This window comes from Girardinichthys multiradiatus, chromosome 21 (assembly GCF_021462225.1).
Source record: "Girardinichthys multiradiatus isolate DD_20200921_A chromosome 21, DD_fGirMul_XY1, whole genome shotgun sequence".
Taxonomy (NCBI): Eukaryota; Metazoa; Chordata; class Actinopteri; order Cyprinodontiformes; family Goodeidae; genus Girardinichthys; species Girardinichthys multiradiatus.
In genome coordinates this window covers 37489819-37517113 of record NC_061813.1, presented here as the reverse complement: position 1 = coordinate 37517113, position 27295 = coordinate 37489819, and the positions used below count along the sequence as shown (strand labels likewise).

Here is a 27295-nt window from a genome sequence, read left to right as displayed (position 1 = left end):
AATGTTCTCCATTTTGTTTTCTATTTTCGACATAATCTTACCTGTAAAGAGAATATAAATAAATTGTATAAATTTTTTATTACATTTAATCTTTTATGATTGCAGTAAGGTATCTTTTACATAAATTAGATCCAGACTGTATAGGTTTTAATCACTCAGAAATGTGGATGCGTGGCGAAAGTCATTTGGATGTAATCTAAAAGTTGTTGGAGCAGAACTAGAGTTGGAGCCGTTCTGATCAATAAACCACCATCAGGGAGGTGACAGCTGTTGTGTGGACTGAAAATGCTAAGTCTGCAGGTGGTTAATCACACTGTTGTATAACAGGGGAGGTGAACGTTCTGCTTTCGGTGCTTTCAGCTCCTGGTTTTATAAGGATCCTAAGACAAAACATGAATGTAAGAAAGTTTGTGCAGATATTGAGCGGGGTGGTTAGACAATTTCTGCTGTCAGTAAAAATCCAGACACAAATCAACTGTCCAGGAGTTTATCAGCACAAAGCCTAATTGCAATGCTAACAAGAGACATTCAAACTGTGTCTAATGAGTTACATATTTGTATATAAACACAAACCATGACTTAATAACCTTCTTTAAAATTCAACAACAGATGCCAGCGTCTCAGGAGATGCCAAAAATGTTAGGTAGCTGAAGTGGGGAGAATTGTGATATGAGAGGCAAGACATGAATGCTACAAAAAACAACTTTGTTCTTTTTTTTAAGAATTAAATGATTCAAACCTTATAAATGTCCGGACGGGTATTTGCAAAAATAATCCAAAGAAAAAAGAGAAAGTGTTCAGTGGAAAGTATGAGGTATTACTGATCAATCAAAGTGTTGGGATGACTTATTTAGTGGGTAAGTGAAAGGCATTTGAATTCCTGTTTTGGTGGTTTTATTAAGCTTATATGAGAATATAATCTAAATAAAAGATAAGAGTAAGGTGTCTACAGAGAGAAAGATTACAACCTAGATTTGCTGATTAAATATAAATATACAGTATTTTAAATCTATTTATAAGAGATAGTTTGAAATTCAATTCAATTCAATTCAAAAATACTTTATTAATCCCAAAGGGAAATTAAATGTTGTTATAGCTCATATTATGAAGGTTTCCTCAAAGAGCCGTTGTAGATGCTGATGGCTGTGGGCAGGAAGGATCTCCTGTAGCGCTCCGTCTTACAGCAGATCTGAAGAAGCCTCTGACTGAAGACACTCTGTTGTTGTAGGACAGTCTGATGAAGAGGATGCTCAGGGTTCTCCTTAATGTTCTTCATTTTATGAAGAATCCTTCTTTCCACAATGATCTCCAGAGGTTCCAGAGGAGTCCCCAGAACAGAACCAGCCTTTTTTATCAGCTTGTTGAGCTTTTTTAAGTCCCTGGTTCTGATGCTGCTTCCCCAGCAGATGATGGCAGAAGAGATCACACTCTCCACAACAGACTTATAGAAGATATGCAGCATCTTGCTGCAAACACCAAAGGACCTAAGTTTCCTCAAGAAGTACAGTCTGCTCTGTCCCTTCTTGTAGATGGCTTCACAGTTGCATCTCCACTTTAGTCTGTTGTCCAGGTGAACACCGAGGTATTTATACTCCTCCACCACCTCCACTTCTTCTCCCATGATGGAAATAGTTTTAGACTTATTCCTGTTTCTCTTAAAATCTACAATCATCTCCTTTGTTTTAGTCACGTTCAAAATGAGATGATTGTTTCCACACCATGCCACAAAGCGGTCCACCACCTTTCTGTACTCAGCTTCTTGTCCATCTCTGATCCACCCCACGACTGCAGAATCATCCGAGTATTTCTGCAGATGACAGGAGTCTGTCTTGTACTGGAAGTCTGAGGTGTACAGAGTGAAAAGGAATGGTGAGAGTACAGTCCCCTGTGGTGCTCCTGTGCTGCTGACTACCTGGTTAGACTCACAACCCTTCAGTCTCACAAACTGTGGTCTGTTTGTCAGGTAGTCTTTGATCCAGGAGATTGTTGAGGCCTCCACCTGAGTCTTCTGGAGTTCCTGACAAAGCAAATCAGGTTGGATTGTATTGAATGCACTGGAGAAATCAAAGAACCTGAAAGAACCTGATTCTCACAGTGCTGCTGGCTTTGTCCAGATGACAGTGGGTTTGTTGAAGCAGGTGTATGATGGGATCTTCAACTCCAACTCTACAGCGATAAGCAAACTGAAGGGGGTTCTGATGGTTTACTGTTTGCTTACTCAGGTGGGCCAACAGGAGTCTCTCTAGGACCTTCATGATGTGAGATGTCAGGGCAACAGGTCTATAGTCATTGAGGACTGATGGGTGAGTTTTCTTTGGTACCGGAACAAGACAGGAGGTCTTCCACAACACCGGAACCTTCTTCTAGCCAGGCTAAGGTTGAAGACGTGCTGCAGAATCCCACAGAGCTGCTCTGCACAGGCCTTCAGGACTCTAGGGCTGACATGATCTGGACCTGCAGCCTTATTCCTATTCAGTCTCTCCAGTTGTCTCTTCGCTTGACTTCTTGAGACACACAGGTGGAAGGGGGAAGCAAAGGAAACATCAGAGAAATGAGAACAAAATGTTTAAGTAATTGGTTTTGATAAGTGAACATTAATGAGTCAAAGGCTTCACTGTTTAGAACCCAACTAATTTTTACTTTGCTTAAATTATGTTTGTACTACAAATAAAACTCCACACTGTAAGGATTAGGATTATTGATTAATTAATATTCATCAAGAATTATAATTTAAAATCATAATTTGAAAAAGATTTATTTCTTAACCAAAAATCATTACTTACAAATAGAAATCAGAGATGTCCCCTGGTGTTGTAAGTATGGGCCCAAAGCTCTTTAATAATTACAAATTATTAACCAAAACCACCAACTGTCACTGTTTATTCAACCACTTCACCGAAGCTGGGGGAACTTCATCACTCTTGCACGAAATAAACACAAACGCTTCTCTTAATTATATATATGAAGATTTATTGAAGCCAAATAATCCTGATATACCATTATTCTGGTCCAAAAACCTTCACCTAACTAACAAGCACCGTTCTACACAAAGGGAATAACAATGACTACCTAACAATGATAATAAAATAAAAATATATGCGCATTTAGTGTATGAAGATCAAACCAGCAGTTTTATGGACAAAATGTGCAATTTGGGTTAAATGGGAAGAGAAATCCTCCTGAGGCGTTGATGTCTCCATCGCAGCGATCAGCTGATAAAACGGTGGGGCCACGCCCCTTTAGCCACAACCAGCGCCATAGAAAGAGAGAGTTACGACATTCCCATTGACTTCTATAGAAAGAATGGAAAGCGGAAGTCACGTGGTTCATGGAGCTGCTAATAGGTCCAAACACCAGCAGCTCCAGCATTGGACGTAGTTCATTCTCGGTGTTTCGTAAGGATTTTTTACGGTGAGTTGATGAAAATACAACATTATATTGATATTGTGAGGCTTTAGTTTACTGTTCTGTATCGCAGTTTAGCAATAATATTTTATATTGCCAGGTTTAGTTAATTAAACTTGTTAAATCGCTTGTTGTATTTAACTGCAGTTAGCTCATTGTAAGTATGGCGGGTTTTAGACGGGTTTATCTCATTGTGTCTGATTCAGCATTTTAAAATGTCCATTACAGCTTACATTCTTAACGTTGATAATTTTCTAATTTTTATTGTAATTCCAACTACTGAACTAGCACATCTTGAAAAATACTGTGATATTGGCATGGTTAATTTAGTTAAAGTTATAGATTGTTTGTCAACGACGGCCACATAAATAGGGACATTATCATTAAACGTGATTGTGAAGATGAGTCATTTTTTATATTCTTTTCCAGGTAAACCACACGAGAATGGCTTAAGTGAACTGCTGAACCATGTTGCAAACAAAGCACCACAAAGGTAACAACATTTCTGTCCTTAAAAATAATAAGAGCTGAATACAGATGTCTGAACAAAATGATTTTAACATTTTAAGACCTTCACAAAGTTGGTATTTACAGTCATGGGTGAAGTTGAAGTAGATATTAGAATCTATCTCCAGGCAAAAAAAGAAATTGAGAATTATTACTGGAACATATCAGCATCAATACACAGTAGAACGGTAACAAAAAATACCTTTAAACAATCAAAGGTCCGTGGTAACAGTCAACGTGTTTGCTTAGGGCTTGTTTGTTGGGTGCAAGATGAGGTTTGACATTGTTTTTTCTTTGTGTTTTTCGCCTGGCTTTTACTTCCAAGATGTCCAGCATTGGCCAGAATTTTTTTTTTCTTTCATTAAAGATGTTTTGCTGCTATTCTTAGTCTCAGCCTGATGAATCTGGTGGTTATTTTGGTGGTTACTCTTCCATCTTGTGCCTACTGAGTCCCATCACACGGTGACGAGAGGACATGAGATCAAACCAGTGGTTCACCTGCTCCAGAAACCAGGCTGTTGTCAGATTAGAGGTGGGTAGCTGCTCCTGCTCCACCATGTATTTCAGACCTGCACTTGCTGACTTACTAAAGACATTCAATGCAGGCCCCACCTTCATTTTGTCAAAATGACTGGGCTGAAGGGTTATTTGTGAAAGATTTGGAGCAATTTTCAAAGAAAATTGCTCCAAAATCTACCAAAAATCTACCAAATCTTTCAAAGGACCCAGTGAAACCTCGTTGTGTGGCAGACTCTCTTTTTGTACAATTTCTGGTGGAATTGTGAAGGTCTGACCACTAAATTCTTCACCAGATGAGGGACATCTGGCATGAAGTACAGCCTTTTGTCTGGTCTTACTGGGTGTTGGACAAATGTTTTCTTGTGGCCCACTCCAAAAGCCCGCCACATCGCTCCGTTAGCACTACCCATGTCAGTGGTGATGTTTACCACAACAAGACCTATGGAAGCTGCTCTCTCAATGATGTCTAGGATGACTGGCTTGTAATTAGCTCCATTAGTGGAATTGCTACTAAAATGGTAACCCACAACTTGCTTCCATCTTGTTGTACTTCCTGCCAACATAAAAACACATGCATGTGTTGCAGCTCCTGTGTGACCAGGCAGCGTCACATCCCCAAACAGCTTCCCTCTTCCTAGGTGCAGCTCCACACTAGGGGTGATTGCCATTTCATCTAGAGTAAGTATACATTCTCTTTCCATCTCTGTTAAACTGTCAACCTTTAGTTGGAGCATGTTGAAAACTTCTCCTAGCACACCTGGTTCCAGCTTAATGTGTTGCAATCTTCTTTGCCGGGTTCTGATGTCAGGGAGAGGGAGACTCATGTCCTGAAGAAGCCTGTAGCCTGTTGAGCCCACAGAAAAGCGAAGTTGTATGGTTTTTTTTTTCATGTGTTTTTGCTCCATCTAATGCCTCTCTTACTCTTCATACCAATGGCTTTCATTTGATCTTTTGTGAAAATGCTGCCAAAAGTTCTTTTCCATTGTTAATTTTTTCTTTTGTAGGACTGCATTAATTTTCTTCTGTCTGTGAAGTTCTTCTATTGTTCTTATGTGAATTTTTTGGTTTTCTAATACCTCCCTCAGCTTTTTCACCTCGGTTTCCTGATTGTATTCCCTGTTGATGCATACTTCTTGCCCTGTTGACCCTGGCTCATCAGTTCCTGGCATGTCCCTGTCCTCTGAGGCTACAATTTCATCTTCTTTTTCCCCTTCACTTTCCCTCATCTCACTTGCTTCATTTCTGTTTCTTCCTTCCTTCATCTCTGAAATTATAATGGCACTGTTAGCATAAAGATTAGGTAAAAAATTTGAAACGTATTATTCACCAAAGTTTACTTTAGAACTACTGTATATGTGTGATCACTAGTCAGTGGATCAACATGCAGTGGAAGTTCTGCTGGACTTCTCATTGCAGGATCTTTCCTCCTCTTTGGTTCTGGGCGATGAAGAAAAAGGGTTGGAACGGCATCAGCCCTCAGTCTCACTTGGCCTGACTGTGCCCTCACAAACTGTCCTTTTTCAAAGTGTGCCTGTAAAGTGATTTATTTATTTATTTTATTGCACATTTCATTAGGCCCTTGTGCATTTTCCAGTGCAGTGTGCAGATTGAACTTACAGCACATAGTTTCCTGTTGTTGTGACCTCTGGTGATGGTGAGGTTGCTTTCTACGGCGCTGGCCACAACCAGCTGATCGCCCCAAATCTTGACAAAGGGTCATAAAACTCTGAGGCGGGAACTCAGTGGAAAATCTCCAGCAATAAAACTGGAACAGAGTGGTCGGGCGATGCCCAGACTACAACTGCCTTGAATGAAAAACTTTTAAAAGTCCAACTTCTAACTCCTGGTTGATTTGGGATCAGCCGGACAAAACATGAACCACGCACGATTCAGCAGCGCTTACGCAGCAAATCAAAACACAGCTCAGCATAAAACACTTCAATCAGTATATCATGCAACAGGTTAATACCTTAGATTAACTACTGGTGATCCTACATCACCTTAACTGCCACATCCTGCCCAGACCTCTAAATGCACCTATCCGGTTTAATATGAAAAGAACTAAATTACTTTGAGGTTGATTTCTGCTCTCCACCGGTTGAGGATGGATCAGGTCTGAAGAAAAAGGAGGGGAGGGGGACCATGCGTCCGTGATCAAATTAAAGGAAAAAACTGTAATTTCTCATCCGTCCAGGAGGGGAAAAGATGAACCGTTAGTCGTCTGCATTACACAAGGAGGAAAACTCATCTCCTTGGACATAGAACCTCTGTAGGTTTCCACCTGCGCCACGTGTCGGCGCGGTCTTCGATCGGTAAACAAATCTCCTGATCTTCTCGTATCAGACAGATTTCCAGCTTTCAAGCTCTTCCGGGAATGACCTTGTGGAGCAAAAGTTCGCCTGCGAGCTTTTGTCTCTACAGATATGCGCCTCCGTTACGCTGTCCTGTGAGACAGGCGGGAAATGGCCCCGAAACTCTGCATCTCAGCCGGTTTATACTCCCAGTGACGTCAAAGCTGCGACGTCTGTTGAGCTGCGCATGTCAAAATGTGCGACCAAAATGGATGACCCCAACAACACATGGTTATTGTAAACTTTTCAAACCATTTGAGGACCATCAGTGAAAAGGACTGATTCCAGGCTCAGAGTGTGCAGCGTTCAGAATAATTACAAAAACCCAGGAGCTGCACATCATACTCTACAGGCCTAGGTTTAGCATGGTGTCTGTTAACGGAGGGTCTAAAGTGGAATCCACTTCGCTCTCAAAATAATGTGAAAACATAAATTTAGGTTCGTAGGATTCTGTTTGAATTAACCTCAAAACATGGACCTTTGACCAGTAAGCTCAGCATCATGTTTGGGGGAAACCAAACAGCATATCAGCACATATACTGTATACTAACTTCCAAGCATGGTGATGGAGGGATGATAATATGGGCTTGTTTTTAAGCCAAAAGAACCTAGGTTCGTTGCCGTCTTTCGGTCGACCAGGAACTCCTGTCTATACAAAAGTATTTTAGAGTCAGATGTGATGCCATCTGTTTGTAAGATGAAGCTCGGCCCAAACTGGGTTCTCAGCAAGAAAAAGATCCCTGAAACAGCAGTAAATCTACAGCAGAATGGCTGAAACGTAAAAGTGTCAAGGTGCTGCACTGGCCCAGTCAAAGTCTGAACCTTAAGAGAGATATGCGGCAATAAATGACTGCAAACCTTAATGAGAAGAAGAATAATGGGAGACTGGTGAGAGAGACTGATTAAGTCAGACAGAAAATGACTGGTTTTACTGGGGCTCAACCAGTGTCTGACTGCCACATTACAAATAAAAGCCAGTTCCATAATCCGCCACAATTTAAATAAATTAAAAGAGCATAATATGCTTGTAATGACTTAAGTGGCTGAATTCCTGATGGATAATTTCGACCTTTCTGCCTCCATCGCCCTTATCTGCTGATAACTGGGAGCGGATGGCGGCTCGACGTTATTTATCTGACAGTTTAGTGAATCGTCCTGGCTGATTCACAAAGCCTCTCATGAGATTTCTGAACATAAACTGCTGCGACTCAAGCTGCAAGCCGGTGGTTAATACTAATTTGTTCAGCCTTTGATGCTGTCTGGCTGTAAAGTCACATATCAAATTCAACGCAGTCCCTGTAGATTTCTCCACAAAAACTCATCTTACCCAAGTGAGCAGTTAAGTACCGTGGCATTAATAAAAGCCTCAGACCCTTTAAAAATCTCATCTTTGTAGAGGATTCAATCTCAGGTAATTAGATTGTTTCTCTTCTGCTGCCATTGTGTTGAAGTGTCTGGAGGAAAAAGCAGCGGATTTATTATTTGGTTTTTGTTAGACACCGCAGCCATTTTCAACTCTTTGGATGTTACTCTGAATTATTACATGTGTGGCATTTATTTTAAGACACTGAAAAGCATCAGGCTCTTTTGGAAAAATGAAATGTATTACTGGATATGAAGGCTAATAGAACCTATTTTTGTGACTGCTCAGCAAATTAAAAAAGGCATCGAATTCCAATTGTTTTTACATGGGCTAAAGTGAACAGCAGCCGGTGTGATAAGTGTTCAAAGATCCTGAAGCACCTGCGTCGAAATATCTCAATACATTATGCAGGGAATCCATTATGCTTGTTTTATCTGAGACAAGCATAATGGATGAGCTTGTTCTATCTATCCCAGCCTCTCGGACCTTGATTTTCAAATGAAATGCAAACCTTTTCATTTCATCTGAAAAGAGGACTTTGGACACTGAGCAGCAGTTAAGTTCTTTTTCTCCTTAGTCCAGATAATACGCCTTTAGCAACATTTGTTGCCCATGTCTAGTATTCGTCTGTGTATGGTGCCTCAGACTCCAGCCTCAGTCCACTCCTTGTGAAGCTGCCGCAAACTCTTGAATGGATTTTGCTTGACAATCCTATCAACGCTGACATTTTTCTTCCACTAAGCATTATATGAATATGCTTTGTTTGGGTGTTGGTTTTCTTTTGTTTCTCTTTTGTCATCATCTCCCTGTTGTTTATTGTGTTCTAAAAGGTCTTGTATGGGAAGAAACTTGTGCCATCAGAAACTGAATTTGAAATGCTCAGACTGAATCTGTATTCTTGTAATTTGAAATTAAATGCATTGGTTTGAAAATGAATTTCACAAAACTGAAACTGAATATAATGGTTTAAAACTGAATTTGTTTACTTTGAAAATTGCTTTGCTTTGTATTGAAAATGCAGTTTGATTACTTTCACTTTCAGCTCTATAATTCAAAATTCAGTTTTTTGTGTCACACATCCGGGTTCTTGAAGACACAGATTAATCAAACACAGATTTTCTGATTCACGGATGTCATTCTCTATTGCTGTGTCCATATTCAGGACTGCATCCTTTGAAGGATGCATTTATAGGCCGATAACGTCCTGAATCAGGCGATGAATGCTGTCCAATCTCCAAGGTTCCTAAAAATGCGTCCTCCTTATCCCCAGATTTGAAGGATGGGTCCTGTGTATCCTCAGTTTCCCACCCTATCCCATGATTCATTGCGGGTCGAAGTAGCAAAGGCCGGAGGAGAGAGAAAAGTTGTGAATAAAATTGGATATATTTCGCATTCTGTGAAACAACTGAACTTTTACAATGTTTTTAGACGAGAATGTAGTTGTGTAAACCGAAAACATCTATTCAGTTTATCAAGATATCACTTAATTACATAAATGCGCCGATGTGTTCGTCCGCTGCCCCAGCAGCTGCTCACCTTGCCAGCTGTTAGCTGACCGGGTGGTTGAGGTGAGCTAAACCCCGAGAGAACAGCTGACTACCGGCACATTGTTTTCAAAATACCGCTGGATGTCCCCTAATGGGTGGAAGTTAAACTGATATAATTCAGTCAGATGAAATCTAATATTAATGTCTGGTTTATTTATTATAATAACAATAATTATTATTATGCTCTGCAAATAAACTGATTTAAACTTTGTTAAAGTTAATATGTTAGTGTTTAAGTTGTTGAAAGCTTTACAAATAAATTAAACAAATGGTATTTGTCATCAATGCATATTATCTAGTGTTAGATTTATATCTATGAACACAAAAAATATTTTTTACATTTTAAATGGCTGGATAATGAACAAGATAATAAAACAATAACATTTTAAAACAAAGCATTATAAGCCATCAGCAATATGTAAAAGGGTTAAATAAAAACCATGTAGTCATTTACAGTAGAAACAGCGTTATTAACCTTCAGGCTCCATTTGTTCGGCTTCACAGCTCTGCTTCACGCTAACGCGGTTGCTAGGCAACATAAGTGACGCTGAGGTAAGGGCAAGAGAAACGTAGACCGACGTAACACCGGCGGCACGCTATGCTAATCTGGCATGTTTAGCTAATAGCTACAGGTAGAATAAGTTGTTGTTTGACGCTTCTTATAGATGCTCATTTGACTTGGTGATTGACATCCGCCAAGCTCATGTTGCTGACACAAAAAAAACTAATTTTGGAACTGAAATTGAATTACAGACCTGAAAGTGAAAGTAAAACAAAATGGCCAGGTTTATGTCAGGAAACACATCCTAGTCTCCAGAAGAAGATCTGTGAGCTGAGCTGAAGAGAGTAAAAACCAGGACTCTGGATGATCTGGAGAGGCTGTGCATAGAAGAATTATTACCTAACACAAGATCTGTCTCCCTGCTAAATAAATGAACTGGCATTAAAAGATTTATTGATAATAAACTTTTCAGAGTTTCAAGGTTTTAGCCCACCTCTTAATCAGGGGTGCCAATAAGTGTGGAGTTCTTGAATACAAAATAATACTAACAGTAATAGAAAGTTAAGAGCCATTTGGGAACCATATGAGGCTCAAGGCTGAGCTGAACCAAATTACTGGAAGAAGAGACTTTATTCCTATCGCTGTTGAGAAACAGCTTGTTGTTATGGTAACACATTTGAGGTATTTAATTAGCACTGTTGCGTGCAACAGGCGAAACAAACACATCGTGAAAAGTGGGAACGGCTGTCACTCAGCTCAGCCTTTTTCTATGTGGCTGCGTGTAATAAACTTAATAAATGTAATACATTTTTATACATAGTACTTCTGTGTGAACTATCCACCCTGGAGTTCATCAATTAATTCATTTACAAACTATTATCCTGCTTCTCATGTAGGTTCAATATTAAATCCCTACTTCTTTTTAACTTTATTTTAATTAAATATACTGCAAGACAGGGATGTATGTGGCAGCAGGTGCCCTGGTTAGATGAGACCAAAATCAATCTAATACCCTGAATGAACCAGTCAGAGTCTAGACCAAAATCTAATTGAGAATCGTTCGCAAGACCTGGAAACTGATGTCCACAGATGCTCTTCATCCAAACCTACTGAGCTTGAGCTGTTTTGCATAGAAGAATGGTTTAAATCTTCCATCTCCAAATCTACAATGCTGGTAGAGACAATCTTGAAAGCCTTGCCGCTGCATCTGCAATAAAAAAGGTGGTTCAGATTTAACTCTGGGGAACTCAATACAAATGCATGCCACACATAATTCACATGTTGATTAGTACAAAAATTTGGAAAACATGTATTATTTCTTTTAAGTTCACATTTATGCACAACTTAGTGTGTCACATAAAATCAATAAAATACCCTGACATCTGTGTTTATAACATGATGAAATATGGAAACGTTGCAAGGCTCTGTACTTATTCTGAGAGACTCTGTTCTGTATTTAATACTATAGATTTATGATTTATGCACGGAAACAGATACGTTATCGTATATGAATTATAGCCTTATGCGTTACTCAACATGGGCTTTATAAGAAAAGAACATTTGTTTCTGCATATTTAACACAAAACATGTTTTCTGTCTAACAAACTGGAAAATAGTAGAAATTCCATCCCAGCTTAGTTCCAAGTCTGATTTATCCTTCACATGTTATAATATGGTGGACAATGGTTGTATGTCATTAGCTTCATAGCATATTGGCTAGGCCATAGTTGCTAGGCTAATGATGTATTATGAATAAAAGAGGAGGTTTCAGTCTACTTATTTTCTTCTGACATTTCAAAAGCGTATCTAAAACAAATAGAGAAGTAGAGCTTGATATTGAGAGATTTGTGAAGGAGCACATGAGTCAAAATCTGTTCAACGCTGAAAAAGCCAAGTATACTTTAAATGAATTTTGGAAGCCTCTCCAGCTCAGACCTCTTACTTAGTGTAAATGGAATAATCTTCGCCTGAAGGACCTGCTTACTCTGAAAATCTGTGGTGCCTGAAAGGTTTCGTCAATATTTATTTCAGTGGCATCATCTCCCTCTATTTCCTGGTCTGTGCAGATGAGCAAATCTCTGCCACAGTTGGCTTGGCTGAGCTGGCTGCAGTGCTCTGAATACAGACCAGCTTAGAGAGGATGGAGCTCCCTCTGAGGGGTCAGCAGTCAAAGAAAACCCTTTCTCACTTGACAGGAGCCAATATGCTTTTCTCTTCATCGAACTGTTTGCGCCGTCCTTCCCTGGTGTTTATGCATGACTGCTGAGAATCTCAATTATCTTTTGGGTGTAATATAAACCCTTGTTAACATAAATATATCTTGCAACTGAACAAAAAACACTGCAGTGTTGCTTTGACCAGTGGTTCAGAAATCGTTTAAACGGGTTACTGTGTTGTCACAGAATAAAAAACTTCTCTGATGCGCGAAACAAGGACATGCATCTCTAAACTGACTCAATAAACACGCCAAGACTTGGAAACGTTTTGCTGTAGTTGTAGTTTTCATTCACAGACTGTTCCACTTCCACAGTATGATGTGTACCGTCTGTAATTAAACGGATATACACTCACTGGCCACTTTATTAGGTACACCCGTTCAATCGCCTGTTGGAACAAAGGGCAAATGAGCGTGAATCCTCGAAACTTAAATCATGTAAGCATCCAGATGTGGTGAAGAGCAACAGTAGCTCAAAGAGCCAGTTGAAAAGACCAAGTATGTGGAGTACCAGCCTGGAAGCAGATGGGCCACACCAGGTGCCACTCCTCTCAGCCCAGAACAGGAAACTGAGGTTCCAGATCCTACCGGCTCACCGAAGTTGGGCAAAAACAGATTGGAAAAATGTTGCCTGGTGTTGTTACCCAGTGGTCCAAGAGCATGTAGCTGGAGACCGGAAACACGTATTTTCTCATCCATCATTCTATTCTCTTTTTTTTTCTTAATTACCTCTGATTAATTTTCTGTATCATTGTAATGTTTTTCCTTATGTACAGCGCCTTGAGTGCCTTGTTGCTGAAAAGCGCTACATAAATAAACGTGACTTGACTTGACGTAACCTGCACCTTGTGATGAAAGGCAAGCCATGATTCACTTCCTAAAATTAAAGGGTAATAAAGTTTCATTGACCACTTTTCCAGCTTGTCTCATCTTTTCAGACTACTAGACCAGACAAATCTCATGTTAAATAAGGAAAGAGGTTATGCAGCTCAGGAACATTATTTTTCACAGACCTGTTCATGATTGGTCCTTCTTGTCAGGATGTGACATTTTGGACTTTGTGTTTTGTTTTGTTTACTGATTATCATATTTCTCCAGCCCCTCTGGTTAGGTTGTGTTTACTTATTGTTTAAATTTTGTTTGTTTTCTTCCTAGTTCTTGTGTTCTCTGCTTCCCTTCCTGTCTGTTCAGTCTGTGTGGTGTTAGGTTTCTTTACTCTGTAATCTGGTTTGCTTTATGGGTTCCTTGTTCGTTCTTAGATTTGGTGTTTCTTATGTTCCCTTCAGTTTCTCAGTTTCCTTCAGTTCATGTTCATCCCTGATTCTTATGCTTTATTTTTATCTTTGTTTATAGTTTTGTTTGAGGTCTGCTCGGTGTCTTGTTAATTACTTGTATTAGGTTCACCTGTTCCCTCTGCCTTCCTGCCTCCTTGCCTCACCTGTCCTTAGTTCCTTTGATTACCTGCCTTTGTTTTCTCTCTGTATATTAGTTGTTTTTTTTCATTATGTTTTTGTGGGTTCCTTGCGTTACAACTCGACCCTTTATCCTCGTCCCTGCCTTGAGTCTCCATGTTCCTGCAGTGTCTGCAATGTAAGTGTTTGGATCTCGACCCTGTTCAGTACCTGCAGTGTTTTTGTTACGTTTTGACTTTTTTGATTAAAGCTGAGAGACTGCTTTTTGAAATGCTGCTTCCAAGCTCTTGTCTGCGCTTCGGTCCACTCCAAAACCCCACCGTGACAAATCTGAACACACAGTTTTTTAAATTTTCTTTTTTATTTATAAACAACAAAAAAGAAAAAAGCAACGACAAACAGATAATAGAACAGTTCTCAATCAGAGCAGTGTTGTGATAAAGTCACAGAGCATCGATCTAGCAATTATACTATTATTAATTACTACATTTAGTTTTATTGCAATAGTAACATTATTGTAGGTTCCCAACACCTACATGAAGTATTTTCAAGTATGTTATTCTCTCCATTTGTACCAAACCGTTTGCAACCTCAAGTTGTAAGATGGAGTTTAGATCGTCATTTGTCCATCGATCCCACAAGTGTCAAACTTCAGTCCTCGAGGGTCAGTTTTGCTGCATCTTGTAGATGTGTCTCTGCTTCAGCACACCTGAATTAAATAATTATGTCATTAGCAGGACTTTGTCTACCTTGACTGCATGGTGATGAGGTAATTCAGGCATTTGATTCAGGTGTGTTAGACCAGGGACACTTTGAAATGTTGCAGGAGGCCAGCCTGCGAGGACTGCAGTTTTGCACTCCTGCGAACCCATCAGCCACGAGACTGAGCTTTGGTGATACGTTAACTTTAAAAAGTGCTCTGATGGCCTCAACTACATCCTTCCAGAAAACATTCAGCTTGGGGCATGACCAGACTATATGGGTGTGGTCTGATTTTCCCTCTCTGTTGTTGGACAGGTCTCCTCATTAACAGGTCTATCTGTCGATGGGTGACAGATTAAAGAAACACTGGCAGTTTCCACAATAAATCACTTGGAAATGATAATTTCACACACAGCTGGTCATTTTTCTCACAGCTTCAGTGGGCAGTAGTCTGCTGTGAATGCCTTGCCCACATACATTTCATGGTTATCATGCCCAGACTCGACTGGCAGCACCACAAGTAATTTATTGTAATTCCTTTGGCATCGCAGATGCTCTGCATAGGCCCTCCAGTTGCTGCAATAAGAAGGATCTGGAACAAATAAGCCTTATTCTCCATGGAATAAAGAAATAAATACAATGTGCATCATGCCCAGGCTCCTTGCTCAGAGATCAGTGTTCTGCATGTCTTATGATTTGAGGTTGTTTGGTTTCTGTTTTTTTCTTATGTTTCTCACAGTTTTTAAATCATGTTTCTGTTTATTATTTCCTGGTCATGCTTTAGCTTTTTCTTGTTCTTGTTTTGTCAAGTAAGGTTTTTGGATCTGGTTATGCTTTAGTTTCATGTTTTTCTAGATATATTTATATTAGTTTGTATCCTTGAAGCTCTGTTTTCCTCCTGTCACGTTGTGTTCTGTCTGTCAGTTAATTTTATTCGGTTCACCTGCTCCAAGCTAATCTTTCTCCTTGCTCCACCTGGTTCACTCTCCATAAATACACACCTGTTCAGTTACACATCGGGGAAACATTTTCAGATCATGACACCTGTGTCCTGTTGTTCACGCCAAGCCTGTCTTGCCAGCCTGCCAATGTCTGTTTTTGCCTGTCTTGCCTGCCCGTTTATTGTTTTGGTTCCTGTCTCTTCTTATGAGTGAGTTTTTTGTTATTAAATCTTTTTCACTTTCCGTCATGATGCCTGTTCGTCTGCATTCTGGGGTCCTACACTGCACAAGTCCTAACAGCATGCTTGCTGTGGTAGAGCTTCCAGCGGTGGAGAACCGCATACAGCTCTAATGTGCTCTTATAGACGGGATCCTGAGATGATGTGAGAAGGTGTTAGTCCTTCAGGCTGCAGTTCACGCTCATAATGTGTTTGTCATGTTGTCAAAGACTCGACGCATCATAATTAGCGATGAGACGGCAGGGGAAAAAGTGAGCATCGGCTCATTGAGCTTATAATATAATTTTACTAAAGCTGCAGCGTGGTGCATGAAAAACCACTTCAAGCTTCAGAACCTCTTTTTAATCAGCTCACAATGATCAGTAAAACAAGAAAAAAAAAAAAAAAACATGGATTTTGTGTGTACACAGTAGACTGCCTCAGGTTCAAATTGTTGCGCAAAATGGCACAAAGCAGAGCATTGTTTGCAGAAACTTTCACTTGATTCCTTACCTGAAGCAGTGAGCAATAAAAAAGCTCCAATGGGCATAAATGTGATGATTAGAGATGATGACGCTGGTTCGCCAGCGTAGGTGGAGCTGCTCATGCTGCTTTTTACTCCAAAACCACACATCTGTACTGAAATTGTTCAGGATTAAAAGGATAATGCAGCTTTACAAGTTAATACTGTTTTCATTTATTTCAAACATTGTCCACCTCTGTAGAAAGATCGGATGATGTTGTGATGTGTGTGACCAGGTGAAAAGCTCACATGACAAGAGGTTGAATTTAAACAAGCTCTTCTTCTTCACCTCAGCCCCTCTGATGGACAGTGTGCTATGTTGTGTCCACATTTAGATCATCAGATTAGCTTTTTCTGTATGCTGCTCATTATCATCAGTCACTTTGTTTCTGTCGGTATTTTCAGGGTGATAGCCTATGTGGCAGCGAAGTAATTAAGTGAAGAGTGTGTGAAGGGCAGATCTGAGGACAGCCTTTTAAGGTTTTCTATATTAGAAAATAAATAAATGGCTTGAGTTTGTAAAGTGAACCACCAAGCAGCTATCACTGCTGTTTTCCAGCCAACATGTATTTAAAGATTCTTGTCCATATATCCGTTGTCTTTATTCGATTATCCTTGCAGAGTCTATCTCCAGCTGTTATAGTGTGAGAGGCGGGGTCCACCCTGGATAGGTCCCCTGTTTATCATAGGGCAACACAGAGACACAAACAGACTTTACACACTCAATTTAAAGACCAATTAACTTAAAGGTCATGTTTTTGGAATGTGGGAGGAAGCCAGAGTACCTGGAGAGAACCTATGCATGCACGAGGAGAACTTTCCAACTCCATACATTGACCTATAAGCAGAAAATCACTCAAGAGACTGTAATCAGATTACTTATGTTCATTGTAAAATTAAGGCCTGGGTTCTGGTAGCACAATTAATCTGAAAGAGGGAGAAAAGGAATTAGGTTGGTGGCTGGACCTGTGGAGGACATGTTTAAATGACATGACTTCTGGATTTATGTTTGCAAACGCAACATGTAACCTCGTGTAGTCTAAGATGTTTCAGACAGAAGGGACAGACATTGCCATAACTGTCCCCTTTCCTAAACTTAGACAGTAATGGTTAATACTGGCTTGGAGGTGGTGTGGGCCCCATGCTGTTGTACTCACAGATGAAGATGTGGACTGTGTTCATGAAATGATAGTGTCACAAGGGTTTCAGGTCCCTTGTTGCAAGAGTTGTTGAACTGTTGACACTATGCAATTAAAGAAGTTGCTATAAAGGTCCGCCAGCTGCTGTTAACTAAACGCGCAATCAGTTGTTGACTTGAATCTTTGGCATCTTAGCTGACAGCAGATCTCCATGAGAGGCCACTGCAAGCTTGAACCTTAGTCACCTCACAACGTCCCTAAGATGCTTACTGGAGGAGAGTTTGAATGCATAATAAAAAGGTTTGTTTAAGATTGAGGCGTTGCTAAGTTACACTGGCTATCTACTCTTTGATGTGGTGCTGGACATTAAAGTGGTAAAAGCAAATGGACCTCAACTCATAAGGTAATTATGGAAGAAGTTAAACGCAGCCTCCCATGTTGAGTATCACAGTATTTTTATTTTACATTGATAAAATATACCAAACTTGGTAGAAATATTTCATTAAAGGAAGCAAAGACTTCACAGAGATGGAGAAATCTAATCTTGAAGTTATTCTTCAAGCTATGGAAGGTATGAGTGGAGGAATGAGTGACCGACGTCTTAGCAGTTAGCATTTGCTTCTGTTAATTTTCTTTATTTGTTTAGGGTTAGCGTAGCTAATATTTTAATTAGCGGAATATATTGGTAACGTTTTGGTTAGCTGTTCCCACCACTGTTAGATTGTAATTCAGATCAATGCACTCTTGCTTTTTAGTGGATGAGGGGGGTTCCTTTAAAATCCATTTTACCTGCATATTTCTACACAGTTTGAAGTGGCAGTCATTGGCTTTTTTCAAACCTAAATTGAGCTGTTAAATTCGATGGAAAGAAGAGTCAGTCTCCTGGTAATTTCTTTCTATATGTACCATTTGACATGCTGAGGCCCGTTTCTCAGATTTTCAGTATTTGGATCGGCGTATTCAGTACCGGCACAGTTCCTTTAAAATCCATTCTACCTTTAAAATCTATTGTTGGGGAGCTTGGGGGTGTTGGGGCATAGGTGGGGTAGCATTGGGTCTGGGGGTGGGAGGGGGGTTAAGGAATTTGGTCAGACATTGTGAGTTTGGAGGCTGGGTGCACCTGCTGAGGCCGACTGATGCTTGTGATTCTTGATGGTCCGCTGGGTGTCTGGGTCCTGGGCTGCTGGCGGTGGACTAGCCTCACTTGGCTGGCCTGGGTTATCCCAGACTGCTTTTAAGTGCCAAGCCAGGGCACCCTTGAAAAAGAGGTTTTTAATCTGAATGGATTTTTTTCTGGTGAAATAAAGTTTACTAATAAAATAATTAAGCGGCCAAAAGCTGGGTGAAATTATGAGAGACAGATCAGAGGAAACTGTTCGCACAATCGTCTGAATGTCCCTGCGAGACCGACTGAATGTGTGCAAATGAATTGAATGCAAGAACGAATGAAAGAAAACTGTTTTAATCAGTTCTGAATTTTGCTCCGAAGGATCGGTGTTTAAGAACCCTGTTGGTTTGAGACTAATGTAGTTTGTCTCTTAATTTCCACTTAGCAGTTACAGTTAGAAAAGTCTATTTTCATTTGATTTTGTTAAATGTTTTGTTTTTGTCTGATGTATAAAAAAATTGTTTCAAAATAAGGAAAGAGGCACATGTTCGGATGTGGTGTCAGGGTGGACCCCAGAATGCAGACGAGCAGGCAGAGTTGCAGTGAGTAAAAGCTTTAATTAAAGAAAAACTCACTCTGGGAGGTGGTAGTAGAGGCAGGCATGACGAGTGGACAGGTAGGACAAACACAGGTAGGACATGAACAGGCTTGGCATGACACACTGACATCAGTGAATACAGTGAATGTTTCCGCAGAGAATGAACAGAATAATGGTAGATATATGGACATGGCAAAGGAAAAGTAGGCAGACTTATTGGCATGGTGCGGGTGGACCAAATGAAGCTGATTACAGGATGTGGTAGGACTGAACACAAAACCTGCTATAACAGAACAAACCTAAATGCATTCAAAACAGAAACTAAACCTAAGGAAAGAACTAAAGCACCACCTGGCAAGTGATCAGAAACAGGATCCAAAAACATAATTTGGAGAACATATCAGAGAAAGCCTAAAACAAAAACTGAAACACCCTCAAATCATGACAAATGTTATCCTCATAGTATCCTCCTCAGCATCTGTTCAATTGGAGCCTATGTCAGTCTAGTTTACATCATCATCCAGTGTACATCATTGAACTCCGCTCTGGTCAAAGCTAGTCTTCAGCTAGCTCAAAAAGGCACTAGCCTTATTGAGCTAGTCTTCATTGTCTCACAGAGAAAGCCGCAGGGCTTAAACCAATCAATGAATTGTTCAATCATGCACAAAACAACTTAATGACAATTTGTGTTGTAATACAAGTTTGCTCTAAGTGATTTTTGATGCCATTTCAGGATCAACATGTGTTTATACCTGTAGAAACACCTCAGCGGAATGTAGTGCAGAACAATGTGGTCAACAACTTGAAGCCGATCTGCGATACGGATGGTGTAGATTTATGGTGCACCACAACTCGCAATCCAGTCCTCCAATTCTTTCTTTACCCTGTCAGTCGCACTGACGAATCTGTAGAAAATAACGCTGTGGTAGTGTTGGTGGGTTAAGCAGGGGCCAGTTAGGGAGCTAACAGTATAAACAGCTGGTTCTCACTGTTTTTACTGTTTCTGTTACTGTTGCTTTAGATTATGATTGATTACTTAGTCTGTGTCTGTACAAACAATATTTTTCCTGACCTGACTTGAACATTGAAACATCTAATTGTCTTCAGATGGACAGCGTTCTGTGTTTAGTAAATTATTGTCTGTTCAGTAGATCCCTTGATTTGAAGAGATTTGGTCATCTCTGCAGGTTTCCATGACTACATATTTGATGTCAGTGAGATAACAGAGGCTGAATGGAAAGTTAATAAAAGAAACAGAGAATGGTATTTTTAAATATCAGACTAAGTACTGAAGTGCCAGTGTTAACAAAATAAATAACATGTTCTTATTATAAATACACACTTGGTCATACTGAAAATGTCAAAGAAATAATAAATGTCAAATATCCTAATGGAAGAAGAGAAGATTCATCATGTTGAAGGGTCATTACAGGAAGACTATTGAGCTTTTAGGCATTAATTAATGTCATAGAGGTAGAAGAAATATCCTGCACTGCTGAAAACATTTGAAAAACTATGTTCACCCCAAGATTCAACAGCTTGCAGAACCACTTCTAGCTGCAAAGAATTGCAGAGGTAATTTTCTGTCTGTCAATCTTTCATATTGGAGAGAGACTGATGCAGTAATTGCTTTAGTTCAATGAGGCTTGAAGACATTTGTTTTTGCATAGCTTGTGCAATTATAATTATGCGATTATGATTTTTATTAATGATTATACTGAGAAATCATAATTCATCCTTTGAAATTACTAACCAAAATCATACACAACAAATAGATATTAGAAGGACACCATATGATTGTGATTAGTGAGCTACTAGCACTTATTTATACTAATAATGAATTATTGTCAGTAATTATTAATAGATATGAATCGAAATCACGCAAAACATTTGTATATTCAAACTTGATGCGGAATCGAGATTGTTCCACTAGTAACTATTAATAATTACAAATAATAACTGGAGCTGGTCATTAATAATTATTAGCTAAAATCACGGTAAATGTAACTGTATCAAACCATTAACCAAAAGAGTGATACAAGCACTAGCCTTATTGACAGCAAATCACTTTCATATAAAATACACAAACACCTTCTATTTATCTATGTTACTTCAAATAACTTCAATAATCCAACTTTGACTCACAGCTGACTCAAAGTCGACCGGGCAAAAACACAGAATAACTTTCAAACAGTGAAAACAAAAACGTTCAATAAAATTTTGCAGAAAAATATTCACCTTAATGGTTGTTTGTATACAGTTCAAAGCACATTGAATTTAAACAGTGACAATCCTGGATCGTTCTACTTCTAACCTCCTTTATCCTGCCCAGACTACAAGCAACAAATTTACTTGACTCACGTCTTCTCCCGGTTAGAAACAGGGTTAGTATTCACGCGTCTTTTAATGGCTCGGAAAGTGGTAATCATTTCCTCCTTCGGGAAAAATAAGGATGAAACACAGTCTGTTGACTAAAAAAAAACAAGGAGCCAGGGGCATCTCCTCAGAAAACCCTTTATTGGTGTCTGCACACCTGGATTGGAAACTGGATTGGAAAATTTGCTGGTTGCATGGACAGTATCAAGCTCTTCTTTGAAGGATTGTTGAGAAAGGAGAAAGTTAACCTGTCCCGCAAGTTGTAACTGACTCCAGTCAGAGCTTCCGTTGCGTTGAGCTAACGCAAGAAACGGTGTCCCTCTGTGGGCAGGGACTTATATAGCCTCTGCTCTGATGTCAGAGCTGCAATGGATGCTGGGAGGTGTAGTTGGAGTCTGTTTCCGAGGCAAAATGGCCCCAACACTCTAAAGGTCCAACCACAGCATTTTAATCAGGATGATTAAACACTTTGGCTCTTTTCTTTTTAAGCCATTAAGTTGTATTTCTACGGCTGTGTTTTTAGGATCATTGTCCTGTTGATGCCTCAGCTCACAGACAGACAGCCTCAAATTTGACTCTAGAATACTTGGGCATAGTCAACGACTGCGAGGTGCCCTGGTCATGGGCCTGCAAACAAAGCCCAGATCATCACTCTTCCACCATCATGCTTGACAGTTGTTATGAGGTGTTTTAGCAGTAATGCTATTTGGTTTTCTCCAAACATGATCCTGCAGGTTGTTGTCAAACATCTCTACTTTGGTTCTGAAGGAGCCCAATATCACACTGGGATGCTATTGACCACAAACACAAGTTTTAAGTGGGGTGAATTTTTTTTATGAAACAGCAACAAGCAAACAAAGAAATACAAAAAAATTGGTATATAAACAAATCTCCCAACAAACCTAAGTCATAAGTACTTTTTTCACTTCCAGTATAGTTAAATCAAATATCTTCAAATGTTAGAGTCCATGACATTTATCCTGAGGAGATTTAGGAGTCCACAGTTCTTACCAACTCAACACACATGGGTAATTCTTCATAAAGAGGTTTTTGTGTCAAAAATCATTGATTTCATAGCGGTATGAACTCATGAAAAAGAATCTGACCTATACAAAGAGGCCAAAAAACATTCAACATCTCTTTGGTTGTACAGCACTTCAAATTTAAATTACTTAAACAAATGTTTGGTTTTCCCTTTAGCTACAGTTTCAATCTTGTTTTTCAAAAAACATCAACAATAAATATGTTGAATCAGCATTTTTTTTTCTTCTTAACAACACAAAGCACACAAAATGATTACATTGAAATAACCCTGGCTTACGAAGTGTTAATTGGTCTAAAGCTTGTTTTTTGATGGATCTCTGGAATTAGTGGTATCACTTAGCTATCACAGGTAGCCTTATAGCTAGCAGCAAACAAAAGGTTGGAAATTGAATTTGTTAAATTGGTCAAAATGGTGAAATCAGTGTCTGCTTTGTTAAATAATATTGAACACAATGAACTCACAGCTGATTCTTTGTATGAAGTTTTTATAAACTCCAAAAGCTTCTCAAACAGCTCTGCAGCAGATACCACACTACTCTTTATGTACACTACAGGAAGGCAGAAAGAATGCAAATTGGCCTAGTACAGGTGTTGAAACTTTGATTACATCAGGCTTTTTGTAATTGTCTTGACCTTTGATCATTCAGCATGCTACAGGCCCATCTTACTAAATTGTGCATCATTGTTTTGACATTGGAGTCATTTTGTTCCTACATTGTATCCTAGGACTCCTGTCCTATATGTTACTGTTTGTGAACAAGTCTTCTTAGTGTAGAACGATGGACTTCAGATTGTATGTAAAGTTTAGTGTAACCAGCCGCAGACAAAAACATTTTAAAAAAGGTTTGGGTCTCAGTAGTGAGCCCTGTGGAACACAATGCTATTTTGCTGACTGCATTATAAGTGCTGACTGTATTCCTAATGTTTTATGCTGTAATGTGTTTATTAAGAACCTATTGCCAGTCTTTAAGAATATTTCTACTCCAATTTCAGAAGAATTAGTCATTCATTAATTGTGTTATTAATTCAGCAGTTATAGCTTGATGTAGTCACATGACACAACATTGACTTTTTAATTGTCATGATGAAAGCTCGTTAATAGAACAAGTTGCGTATTTAATGAATGTAACCATAAACTGTTTCTGCCAAACATGTTTTTAGAGTTTTCTTTGGTTGTTGACTTTTACCAAACTTAGGAGCTGATTTAACTGACCCACAGCTTTGCCCATTATCACAAATAATAAGTGAGACATGATAGAGGAAAAACTGTAATCAAGCCTATCTGAATGTATAATGAATGGCATCAAAAGGTCAGCTGGGGTAATTTGCTCCACTGGTTGACAAAATTAAAGGCTCTTTTTTTTTAAATAAAGCTGTATGGTTCCCATCAAGGGGATTTACAAATCCATAATTTTTAAATTTCTGATTTATTAATTGGGAATTATAATAAGAGAATAACTGACAAGCAAGGCACCCTAATAATTTCACTCTTACGCATCTGTTAAGTACTTTTCTACAACCAAGTTTATAATAAACATTTTATTTAGTTATAAAAATGTGATCCTAAAAAATATCTAGATAGATTAGTTTTGATAAATTTAGAGAAACCTGTTTGTAATCTATACCTGTCCGGGGTGTACCCAGCCTCTTGCCTGTAGACTGCTGGAGACCCACTATGGAATGAGCGATAGAAAATGACTGACTGACTGTTTGTAATTTATACTAAGTAGTGACATCAAAAGGTTGCTGCCACATTACCTAATTGGCTACAGTTCAGCCTGTGCACAATGAAAGAGATAGTAACAATGGAACCCCTAGTAACACACTTGAAAATTAGGAAGATGAAATGGATGAAAAGGAGAGAATGGGACAAAATAGCTGCTGTTTGTGCAGCAGGGGCTCGCCAATACCAGCTCTCCACTTTCTGTCAGAAGTAGTTTGTGGTAAGCCGGTTTCTAGTACAGACCATCAGAATTAGCTTCAATATTTTGTAGAGGGCCATATTCAGCCTAACCAAATCATACCTAAACCTCCGGTAGGCAAGTGCTAAGATCAGGACCACAGTCATATCCACAGTCATGCTATTAAATTTCAGGTTGTTTACCGTCCAGCAGAAGAGCATCCAGAGTCCACTGTATCTAAAGTTGCTCCCAGTGTTGTTTTTTTTGACAGCCGGTGACTCAAGCACCTTGAGAGGAAGATGTTGGCACAGCATTTCATTTCAGCCATTTATAGCTACCAGTACCTGAAAGCTCCATGGCAGGAGCAATCAAGAAAAATGGTTCAGGAAGATTCAAAGGTGTCAGGAGAGAAGTGCTGCAATCCTAACATAGGCCATTAGAAGGATGGATTCATCCACAACTTTCTCCCACTCAGGTCTTTTTTTCTTGTCCCTTGGATAGCCATGAAGACTTGTGTTGCTGTTTTTTTGTCGGCTCTGATTGGGCAACCAAAAGCTACAAAATGTGGCGTTGTTAACGCAAATCCATCGCTAAAGTGTAAAGAAAACATTCTACGAACAGCTTGGAAACCAACTGGCATTATCTTCCCAAAATGCATTGTGAATGTAAAATAATGGTGACCACTGTAGGTCAAAAAGGTAATAGTATGATTTGTTTTTATATAATTAGGATTTATTACATGTTACTAACAGTGAGTTTTAGCAGAAAAATGAAACAACATACTGTGGCCAAAATATGGCAATTGTCAGGGTTTATTTTATGACAAGTGGACTGAATATGTTGCTCCTATATTAATTATATATATATATATATATATATATATATCCATACCTTAGATAGATAGATAGATAGATAGATAGATAGATAGACACTGCTCAAAAAAATAAAGGGAACGCTCAAATAACACATCCTAGATCTGAATGAATGAAATATTCTCATTGAATACTTTGTTCTGTACAAAGTTGAATGTGCTGACAACAAAATCACCAACCGAACCAGCATATGGTCTCAGAAGGGGTCTGAGGATCTCATCTCGGTACCTAATGGCAGTCAGGCTACCTCTGGCGAGCACATGGAGGGCCGTGCTGCCCTCCAAGGAAATGCCACCCCACACCATTACTGACCCACTGCCAAACCGGTCATGCTGAAGGATGTTGCAGGCAGCAGATCGGTCTCAATGGTGTCTCCAGACTGTCACGTCTGTCACATGTGCTCAGGGTGAACCTGCTTTTATGTGTGAAGAGCACAGGGCGCCAGTGGCGAATTTGCCAATCCTGGTGTTCTCTGGCAAATGCCAAGCGTCCTGCACGGTGTTGGGCTGTGAGCACAACCCCCATTTGTGGACGTCGGGTCCTCATACCATCCTCATGGAGTCGGTTTCTAACCGTTTGTGCAGACACATGCACATTTGTGGCCTGCTGGAGGTCATTTTGCAGGGCTCTGGCAGTGCTCCTCCTATTCCTCCTTGCACAAAGGCGGAGGTAGTGGTCCTGCTGCTGGGTTGTTGCCCTCCTACGGCCTCCTCCACGTCTCCTGGTGTACTGGCCTGTCTCCTGGTAGCGCCTCCAGGCTCTGGACACTACGCTGACAGACACAGCAAACCTTCTTACCACAACTCGCATTAATGTGCCATCCTGGATGAGCTGCACTACCTGAGCCACTTGTGTGGGTTGTAGAGTCCGTCTCATGCTACCACGAGTGTGAAAGCACCACCAACATTCAAAAGTGACCAAAACATCAGCCAGAAAGCAAAGGTACTGAGAAGTGGTCTGTGGTCCCCACCTGCAGAACCACTCCTTTATTGAGTGTCTTGCTAATCGCCAAAGATTTCCCCCTGTTGTCTTTTCCATTTGTACAACAACATGTGAAATTGATTGTCAATCAGTGTTGCTTCCTAAGTGGACAGTTTGATTTCACAGAAGTTTGATTTACTTGGAGTTATATTGTGTTGTTTAAGTGTTCCCTTTATTTTTTTGCTGAGTGGCTAGTAAATATATATATATATATATATATATATATATATATATATATATATATATATATATATATATCCCAACTTAATAACATTAAGTGCCTGTATGTATAAATTGTATAAATTAATAAAGAAGTTGTCTTCTTAAGTCTGTCAGCACAGACGAGAGCAGTGGTGATTTTCAATATCCAACATGTTTTAATTCTCTTTTATTTTACTACAGCATGTATTTCACAGCAGCTAAAGCTTCCAAAACATGTTTTTAGGTTTTATTCCCACAGAAGGAATGAGTGCATCCTCTCTGCAGGATGTTTTGTAAATTCATATATTCTGGCAGAATTATTTATAACTCCTTGCCTGTTTGTCATTGCTTCAGTGGAGCCAATTTGGTCCATTGATGAGAAATAGATAAAATCTGTAATAATAATCCCATAGCTCTATGGGAGTTAGAAAATAAGCCCGTGTTGAAATACAATTTACTTAACAGACTTCAAATGAGGAAATAAAGAGTGTGCTATATATAGTTACCTGCTTTTCTCTCAGAACCAGAAGAGACAAGTACACTTCTCCTGCTTCCAAGCGATGATCTCATCTTTGCCATAATCTGGTTTTGAAGCTCCTCTCTACCTAAATTTAATGGTCAGTAAACCCTCTGAATCAGCATCTCAGATCCTTTAAAACCTTCTTTGGAGCAGCAGTAACTCTGTTGAACAGTGCAGCAGCGATGACTCCTGAACATAGCTTCAGGATGTCCAATAGAGGCACCACAATTCCTGTGTGGGGCCAACAGAAAACCATCTAGATACAACCCAACAGACACGTGTTGGGTTACCTCTCATGCAAGAAAAAGGACTTCCTTTCGTTGCTGCCCAATTGGAGACTGCCCTGAAGA

At 39.6% G+C, this 27295-nt stretch overlaps 1 long non-coding RNA gene across 1 annotated transcript in view; it reads left to right on the top strand.

Moving 5' to 3' along the window:
• The first annotated feature begins 3274 nt into the window (after nucleotides 1-3274).
• Nucleotides 3275-27295, top strand: part of LOC124858427 — a 39376-nt gene continuing 15355 nt past the window's right edge. The window contains exons 1-3 of the long non-coding RNA XR_007035831.1: nucleotides 3275-3411; nucleotides 3835-3898; nucleotides 5018-5109. This is a non-coding gene — a long non-coding RNA (uncharacterized LOC124858427). The remainder of the gene's footprint in view (nucleotides 3412-3834; nucleotides 3899-5017; nucleotides 5110-27295) is intronic.